General features: G+C 44.4%; 1 pseudogene; it reads left to right on the plus strand.

Annotated features, from left to right (window-relative positions):
* Positions 1–7,604: 7,604 nt before the first annotated feature.
* Positions 7,605–9,640, plus strand: LOC146578009 (E3 ubiquitin-protein ligase TRIM21-like; annotated as a pseudogene).
* Positions 9,641–9,974: the final 334 nt, after the last annotated feature.

Consider the following 9,974-nt stretch of genomic DNA (forward strand, 5'->3'; position numbering starts at 1 on the left):
TGAATAGCCAGGCACTCCTTTTCTACAGTGTTATACCTTCTCTCATGCTACATATGTGAGAGAAAGGCTAATATAGAGCACTGGCTGGGACGAAACGGCCCCTAGCCCTCGAAGTCTGCAGGACAAATGGGAGTGAAAAGTTAGGAGTGGGGAGCAATGGCTCCCCACAGAGAGCTTTCTTCTGCAAAAATGCTGCCTTGAATGGCATGACCCACTCTCCACCCCTGGGGCAGTACACGCATCCCCACGTAATGCCCCAACAGACTACTAAACCCCGGCCAATTCCTGCCCCAAAATTGGGGGATGCAAAAGTCGCAGGCTAACTGCGGCCTTAATTCTATGCATTTTGTCCCTTCCCTTCTCCTTTGTCCTTCCTCTGAATCATGTCCTCTTCCTCCCTCCTTCTCTCTGTTCCTCTTGTTCTTTGTCTGTTGTTAAAGCTGGTGTGAAGTGTTCAGTGTGGAGGTGACTGACATGATGTGAATATCACAGTGACATAACAAATCCAAACCTTCCTTAAAGGATGATGGAAATAAAACCAGACCTGATTTAAATGTGTCAGATCTTTAAGGTGGCCTCCTTGTGCACCTCTGGACCTCCTCCAGTACTGCTGGACTGATTTACTGTTTCTTATAGATTTTTTCTCACTGAAACTGGGAAAAAGTATTTAAAAATGCCATCTCATCAGGTTGTCTGGCAAAACTCATGTTTTTAGTGTAATAAAGTTTTTTCAAGCTGAAATCTGCTGTTCTATATTTGAGTCAGAAAACCATATCCAATAATGATTTCTTACATTAATTCAAGTATTTCTAAGATAGAGACTCAAGAGACATAAAAATAGAAAGTGTAAGGATGATCAGATGAGCAATGATCATGTCTCAACAGGTTTATTTTGTTCATAGCAGGAGTTGAGGAATCGCAGAACAATGATACATAGTTAATTGTAATAAAATATGGGTCCTTTATTTTATCGTTGCTGTACTTTTTTTGATGGAAACTCCTCATGTTTTGCAAAAACACTGTACATGATGGAGAGAAATTGACATAACTTTTGGATTCAGCACCCTAAAAAACATGAAATTTACCAAACATCTGCCATGCAGCTGATTTTTCACTTCTCTTTGTGAAACTGGACCATGTGATGTTACATGTGTGTCAATATGAGACCAGACTGGATACATCTGATGCTCCTCTGTCTGCTCCTACAGGACGTCTGACGAGTTCCACAGAAAGGAAAAAATAAAAACCCAAATTCCTCTGGTGGTAAAACATGGTGAAGAGGAGCTGGTGGATGAAGAGCAGACCCTCTGCTAGCTTTTTGAGGTTCACACAGTTTAAAGAAGCTTTGATCTTCCTCTGTCAACAGCTGTTACATAATTTCCTTCCAGATCAGAATCAGAAAAGGGTTTTATTACCAAACATTGAGCAGATTTACAACATTAGGGAATTGCTGTGGTACTTAGTGCGAAACATACTGCAAGACAACACTTTAATCAAAAATTAGTGTCCGAGGTGTCTCTATTGTTGGGGCTGGTGGAGGTATGAAGGCTGCTTGATGGCTCATAAAAAGGGCAGTAAAAGTCGTTGACGGTGTTGGCCAAGAAGAAGTTGTCGGCAGAGTCGTTCTCTGAGATCTGCTGCTGCATCTTGTCAGAGTGCTGGTGTTTAGCAATGTCCACTTCTTTACTGAACCTGTACTTGGCCTCTCTGTCCCTGTCTCTTTTCCAGCCACAGCTGTTTGAGTTTAAGAGTAAACCAGGGTTTGTCACTGTTATAACTCACCCTGGTGCGTGATGGCACGATGCTGTCCTTGCAGAAGTGGATATAGGAGGTGACAGCGTCCATGAACTCATCCTGATCTGTAAACATGTGCCAAGGTCCTCCAGCAACTTGTTGCTCCACAGTTTTTTAGTCCTCATGACAGGTTTGGAGAGCTTCAGCCTCTGTCTGTACGGAGCGATCAGGTGGATCATGACGTAGTCAAGGGATTAATAAAGTATTCTGATTCTGTTCAGTGTTCAGGTCTCTTCGCTCTCGCACTGCAGGCCTACTTGTTGTTTCTCGAGTATTTAAAGGTAGAACGGGACTATCTCAGTGCCATAAATCATTGATGGCATTGAGATAGTTTTTTAAATAATCTCTTCTTCTGTAATATAAGAACCTCTCCTGCTTTTAATGGTACTTTTCATTACTTCCTGGTGCATTCTCGTCCCAAACAGATGCTGACGAGCTGACACAGTCACATGGAAGAGGGAGAGAAATCTGACAAAACTAATGATTTCAGTGAACCTCATGTCTAACAATGACAGATGTATAAAATAAATAAAGATAAAAGTAACATGTGTCCTCTTTAGTTTTCTGTGTTACTAATACTCCACTGATCAGATGTGTGGCTGGATGAGGCTCCTAAACATGATGAAATGCCCACAGTGGGAGGCCTTTGTCATCACATGCTTGAACTCATCATATGTTTGCATATGCTGAACAGGCAGTGGGACTGTATTACTACATGCTGTAACTGTCGGGTAGCAACCTGCATGAACGCCGTACTGAATATGACAGGTGTGGTTGAACTGCACGGACACTCTGAAGCTTCTCCTCTGGCAGGACAGGAGTGAGGCCTGGTCCTGTGAGCCGCTGTGAGGATGTACTCGGGGAAAGGTCACCGGCCTCAGGCTCTTCACCTTTTTAAAGACAAAGCAGTCATTTAGATAGAAGATTGGACAGTGTTCACCTGCACAAAGAGAAATGAAATGAAATGTAATTACTGACCAACACTCACAGTGTTTTCTACAGCTGTGGCCAAACATTTAGAGAACAACAAGTGTTGCTCTTCACACAGTTTTAGATCTTTTTGTCAGATGTTTTCTGAAGGATAGAAACTTCTATGTTTCTACAGCATGTGATTGATTATATTTGCTCAGCTCTGAGTTTTAATTGTAGCTGATGTGAAATGACTGAACCATCCTAGTGACAGCTCTGGATCTTAGACTGTAGGATCCACAGGAAGTTTATAAAGATGATGACCCCGAGCGTGTTTCTGCTGTGCTGATGGATCTCCACGGAGCGTCCTGACTCTGTGTCACATGTTAGCTTCATGTGGGTCAAAGGTCAAAGCTGCTGACTGTCAGGAAGCTTCAGAGAAGATCAGACAAAAACGAAACAGAGCTGAAGATGAAGCAGATCTACATGTGACTGTTGATGGTTTCAGATGTGGATCTCTGTGCTGTCCACACACAGATGCACGCTAATAAATACAAATAGAACAAGATAAGATACAAATACTATGAATAAATGAGTGGAGACTAAATGTAAGTGTGAGGTAGATGTATGTGCAAAGGAGCTGTGAGCTTGATATGAAAGATGACCTGATGTGCAAACATTACTGTTAAAACAGGTCAGCTGTCCAAGAGTCTGACAGCAGTGGGAAGAAGGAGTTGTTGAGTCTGGATGTTCTGGATTTTGAACTTCTGAACCTTCGTTCTGAGGGTAGAAGTGTGAACAGCCGTGTTGGGGGGATGTGGGGTCTTTGAGGATGGAGGCAGCTCTCCTCTGGACTCTGCGATGGTGGATGCAGAGGGCAGCGGGGTCCTGATCATCTTCTCTGCAGGCGTTTGGTCCATAGCAGTAGTGCTGCCGTACCATGCAGTGATGCAGCTGGTCAGTGTGCTCTCCACAGTGCAGCTGTAGAAGCTGCTGAGGATCTTGGGAATGAGTTTGTGAGGGATGACTGTATTGAAGGCGGAGCTATAATCAACAAAAAGCACCCTGAGGTCTTTGTTTTCCAGGTGGGAGAGGGAGTAGTGAGGGGCAGCAGCGATGGCGTCTGACGTGGACCTATTGGGCCGGTAGGCAGACTGCAGGGGGTCCAGAGTGTCTGGGATGTTGCTCTGGATGTAGGCCAGCACCGCTCTCTCAAAGCACTTTGCAATGATGGGAGTCAGTGCGACTGGTCTGCAGGCGTTTAGTGGCTGGGCTTTTCTTGGGGAGGGGCATGATGGTTGTGGTCTTGAAGCATGTGGGGATAGTGCTCTGTGTTGGAGTCAAATTGTTAAATGTTGTCATTGTGTTACTTAAGTTTGTAAGTCTTGGTTCAAGCAGCCTGATCAAAGACGTTCCTTTGTCTCTGACCACCTCTCCAGCCAGTTTGTTGGTGGGGAGGCTGCAGTGTTTTGTTATAGGCTCATCTATGTGAGGGCTCTGTTTGCTGCTTAGTAAGCTTCCTGCTTTATCATCCTTTGTGGGCAGGAGGTCACACAAACGCACCCCAAACACACACACACACATAGGGCCTTATGTTTGTTGACCATAGGGTGGTTACAATGGGTGGTGCTTGTGTGTACTGTAACTGTGTTCAGTAAAAGGTCGTCTGTGGGTGGATTCAGTGCTTTCCTGACACACCGAGCGGTCCTCCCTTGCTAGCAAGTAAAAGCTGTTCGTCTTGTTTCCGTTAACAGGAACAAGTTTGTAAACCAGCGGGGCCTGTGGAAGCACAGACACAACACTCTGGCTGAGGAAAGGTTGAAGATGGAGGTGAGAACGTGGACTAACTCTGAATGCAGAGCTGGTTTGGAGCTGTGGAGACTTACTGAGGAGTAAAGTGGACATGAAGGAGTCACAGAGGGAGGAGGAGGTGAACAGTGATGTTTGTTAGACAGGATCAGACTGAAGAGGGAACATAAGAAGAGTTTCATGCTGGATTTGAACAGGACAGGAAGATAAGCTCCGCCCAGCAGCTGAGTCCTCTCTGCTCACACTGGTGTTGGACTGCAACATCAGGGAGTCTGCTTCCACATCTGGTTTCCACAGCTGGAGGAAGCTGTCCCACGAGCACGCCTACGCCCCTCTGTCATTACTGAAGTAGTGATGGTGTTTAATCAGTGTGAGACTGTTTCACTGGTCCAAGCAGAGATTTACATAAATGAGCTTTTATGAGTTCTTATATTATCTGATCAGGCCGTTTGCTCCTGTTAAAGAGAAATGTGCATCGAACGTTGTGGGTATTCATGAGTCTAACAGTTTAAACCTGTGTGTGACGTTGTGTCCTTGAACGGCCCTGACAGACGGCTGTAGTCCATAATATTAATGTTTCCTGCTGACTGAAATAAGCAGCTGAGCTCTGTGAGGGCAGAGCTGCTGCTAACAGGTGAGTCTGTTACCTGGACTGGACTGAGTGAGCTGCTGTGTCACAGCTTTATCAGTGACACACTCAGCATGTGTGTGTGTGATATGTCACAGTGCTTGAAACACACATGAAAATATATTAAAGGTTGAATCTTTGTTCTTTTGGTTTGTGGAACAAAAATCAGCAACGAAGAAACGCGAGCGTAAAACTTGGTGTAGAAGTGCAACAAACATAAGCCGGCTCATTTGATGCTGTGACGCTTGAAAAGGATTTGCGCACCTACATCATTATTTACGGTTTAAATTGTGCTGCCTTCAGGTGCACCTGGTAAATTCAGGAATCTCTACTCCAAACCACAGCAGTTAGTCAGTTAGTTAGTCACACAGTCAGTTAGCTTTGTATAAACACGTGTTAGAAATGTTCTTCAATCAGCTCTTTTTACTCTCATTTCACAGCCAGTACTTTTTACTTTTACTTGAGTAAAGAAGTTGAATTAGTACTTGGAGTATTTTTAACAGTAGTACTTCTACTTCAGTACACACTGTGTGTACTTTTACCACCTGTGTCTGAGACCTCCTTCAGGGTCCACCTGAAGCTCTCAGTCTGCTGTGGAAAAAGGAAATCCAGGTGAGTTTCTCCTGATCACCTGAGGCCGTCATTACTGTGTGAACCCACACACCACTCCTCACTCCTCCCACCCGCTGCACACAGTCACTGAGTACAGACCGGCTGATTCCTGTAAAGGGAGAGGCAGGAAGAGGCGGAGCAACACCTGAAAAACAAGAAGCCCAACGTCATTTTGCAGAAGTGAAAGTGTGAGAGAGCAGCAGCAGAGCTGCAGTCGAGTCCTGTTTGTCTCTAAAAGAAGATTCACTGGAGTCCATCAGGTTCCTCTCAGCAACAGTGGTGAGTGCAGCTGATCACACTTCCTGCTTCTACACAAATCTTCACTCTGTTCACTTCATCAGGACTCATCACAGTCACACTGGATCCATAGAAATCTGCTCATGTAACCACAGATCCACTGTAGGAGCATCGAGCTGCTGCTTCAGTCTCACTGTGGCTCTGCTCAGGACTGTGGACTCAGGCTGTGCTCTGGACTTCAGACTGACTCCACACTTCCTGGTTATTCATCACTTCCTGTTCCTCTTAGATTTATTCTGGATCTGATTGATCATAAGGATTACAGACGTGAAAACACCTATTTATTCTTTGTTGATATAAAGCCTTTGATACTGTAAACCAGCAGATTTTGGTCAGTACTTCAAAAAGTCATTCACACATTTTACAAAGATTATCTGACTTAGTGTATCCTGTAAGAGTCACAGATGATCCTCAATCATTCAGAAAACAGTCGATGCTGCACTTTATAACTTTGTGTGGAAACATGAATCTCATTATTTAGACAGATGTGTTTGAATCATCCTGATAATCAGGCTTTAAACATGTCAGAGTTCCACACATCAGCTGTGATATTCAAGCTGACCTGGATCAAACATGTCATCAGACACAAACATAGATGATGCTGTTTAATCCCAAAGCTTATTTAAACAAACTGGAGGACAGAATTCCTCCTTAAATGGGATTTTGATCAAATCCACTGATCTCGTTTTCACACAGGCTTTATCATGGTGGCTTCTTCTCTACTAACATCAATCTTTGATTTGGACAAACAAATATGTGAAACACAAAAATAAATCAATGTTTTCTGAGGATCCAGAATAACATGAATGATGTATCCCAGCGAGTGACTGGAAAAGTTCATCTTCTTCCACATCCTGAGTTTGTGAGGATGTTCCAGTATCTGTGAGAGAAAACAGGACAGTTTTTACTGACGCACAAATGGACCAAATATACAGACACCTCTGAATAAACATGTTCTCATCAATGCCATTAAAATACTGGATCAACAGTTAATAACACATTTCTGAGGTTTGTGATTCATCGTCCTCCTCACTGTCAGCTCTACTGGAACAGTCACTGTTTAATATTAATGGCTCGTTGATCTGGACGTACAATAAGAAGTATTCAGTCACCAACAAGGTCGAAGTTTACTTCACAGTGATTGATGGAAAATATCCAACAAACTGATTTATTCAAGTATACAAATGATCTGGATGAATCTTGGACCTTCTGTAAAACAGAGAAACAATTTCACATCTTTGTAACGACTGTATTTATCTTCATCCCCAAACGTTGATCCTGTCCATCTGGACGCTGCACTGTACAGCAGACACTACGATGTTAGGTTTGTGTTTGGATGAACCAGTTTGTGTCTGAGTGTGTTGCTGGGTCTCCACCAGTTACTCTGAGAACTGAAGAAGCTTCTCTGATGAAACGTCTTCAAGAAACTCAAAGAAGTCCAGACGCTTTTCTCTCCAAGCTCCTCAGACTACTGAGGCTTGTTTCTCTCTTTGTAAAATGAAATTTAAAGTGAATTTTGAATCAAATGTTTCTCTTCTTTCTCCCTCAGAGTGCAGACATGTCTGCTGCCAGCAATCTGCAATCTGAAGATCAGTTTCTGTGCTCCATCTGTCTGGATGTGTTCACTGATCCAGTCTCTACATCATGTGGACACAACTTCTGCAAAACCTGCATCAGTCAGCACTGGGACATGAATCAGAGCTGTCAGTGTCCCATGTGTAAAGAGACTTTCTACACTCGACCTCAGCTGAGGGTCAACACCTTCATCTCTGAGATGGTTGCTCAGTTCAGACGTGAAGCTCAGCAGAAAGCCAGCAGCAGCAGCTCAGAGCAACAAGCTGCCAAACCAGGAGAAGTTCCCTGTGACGTCTGCACTGGAACCAGACTGAAGGCCCTCAAGTCCTGCCTGGTGTGTCAGACCTCCTACTGTCAGACTCACCTGGAGCCTCATCTGACAGTGAAACGTCTGAAAAGACATCAGCTGGTTGATGCTGTGGAGAACCTGGAAGGCAGGATGTGCACGAAGCACGATAAACTCCTGGAGCTGTTCTGTAAGACCGACCAGACATGTGTCTGCATGCTCTGCTCTGTTTTAGACCACAAGAACCACGAGTTTGTTCCTCTGAGAGAAGAATATGAAGGAAAGAAGGCAGAGCTGGAGAAGACAGAGGCTGAGATTCAGCAGATGATCCAGAAGAGACGACTGAAGATTCAGGAGATCACAGAGTCGGTGAAGATGAGTAAAGATGCTGCAGACAGACAGAAAGCAGAAGGTGTTCAGGTCCTCACGGCTCTGATGGAGTCTGTTGAGAGACGCCTGAAGGAGCTCATGAAGGAGATCGAAGACAAACAGGAAGCTACAGAGAAACAGGCTGAAGGTCTCATCAAAGATCTGGAACAGGAAATCTCTGAGCTGATGGAGAGAAGCTCTGAGGTGGAGCAGCTCTCACGCTCTGAAGACCACCTCCACCTCCTCCAAAGCTTCTCCTCCCTGAAAGCTGCTCCACCCAGCAAGGACTGGACGGAGGTCAGAGTTCATCCACCATCATATGAGGGGACTGTGGGGAGAGCTGTGGCTGAGCTGGAGGAGACAGTCTGGAAACCCATGAAGAAGAAGCTGTTTGAGGCTGAGCTGCAGAGGGTGCAGCAGCATGAGGTGGATGTGACTCTGGATCCTGATACAGCTCATCCTAATCTCATCCTGTCTGATGATGGAAAACAAGTGTACTGTGGTGATGTGAGGAAGAAACTTCCAGACAACCCAGAGAGATTTTCTCTGTGTGTTTGTGTTTTAGGAGAGCAGAGTTTCTCTTCAGGCAGATTTTACTTTGAGGTTCAGGTTAAAGGAAAGACTGAGTGGGATTTAGGAGTGGCCACAGAGTCGATCAACAGGAAGGGAAACATCACAGTGAGTCCTCAGGATGGTTTCTGGACTGTGATGCTGAGAAATGGAAATGAGTACGATGCTCTTGATGACCCTCTCGTCCCCCTCTGTCTTCATCCTGGTCCTGAGAAGGTGGGGGTGTTTGTGGATTATGAGGAGGGTCTGGTCTCCTTTTATGATGTAGGTGCTGCAGCTCTGATCTACTCCTTTACTGGCTGCTCCTTCACTCACAGACTCCACCCATTCTTCAGTCCCTGTCCTAATGATGGAGGTAAAAACTCTGCACCTCTGATCATCTGTCCTGTCAATCAAACTGATCAACGACTGATTTAATTGGATGAATGATTGATTTTTCTTGAAGGGAACAAATGAACATATTGAGTGTAAATCCTCTACAGTCTCCATGTTTCTATAGAATCTGATCATCAGGACTCTGATTCACACTTTGATTCTCATGGAGTTTGATTTGAACAGAAGAAAAGTTGAATCAGGAAATGTTCCCACTGATGGAGACTCGAGCTGAAGAGCAAATATCAGAGAACAAATGTCCAAAAGCTTCATTTCCAATAAAGTTTGTTCAATGCTTTGAGTGAATCCAGACTCATGTGTGGCTGTTATACGGAGCATCAGAGTCCAGCTGAGTTATGTTGGATACAAACTGCTTATTTTGGCTCTGTGAGGAGTTTTGTTCACTGAAAACTGATGAGACGGATAATATTCAAAGAACTCTGTAGAGATTCATGCATCCATGTTCTCCACCTGCAGGTGTGGAGGAGAAAGGTGGAGCACAGACTGCTGCATCCTTCCAGTCACATCATTTTGATGATTATATTTGCATGTTGTGATGATTTGGGTTAAAGACAAACAGAGTTGAACGGCTGCAGTCACAGCATGAAGACGATGCTGAAGCTGAGCTGTCAGTGAACATGTTTCACTGTGATTTGATTTGAAGAATAGAAAGTGTGTGTGGCTGCTGACAGCTGCAGTCTCTGCTAGTCTGCATAACACACACACATGTAGCCCTCATTTACTCAATACCAT

Source organism: Mchenga conophoros, linkage group LG3 (assembly GCF_057382185.1).
Source record: "Mchenga conophoros isolate Kocher_MC1m ecotype Shallow Benthic linkage group LG3, M_conophoros_male_GT1.1, whole genome shotgun sequence".
Classification (NCBI taxonomy): Eukaryota; Metazoa; Chordata; class Actinopteri; order Cichliformes; family Cichlidae; genus Mchenga; species Mchenga conophoros.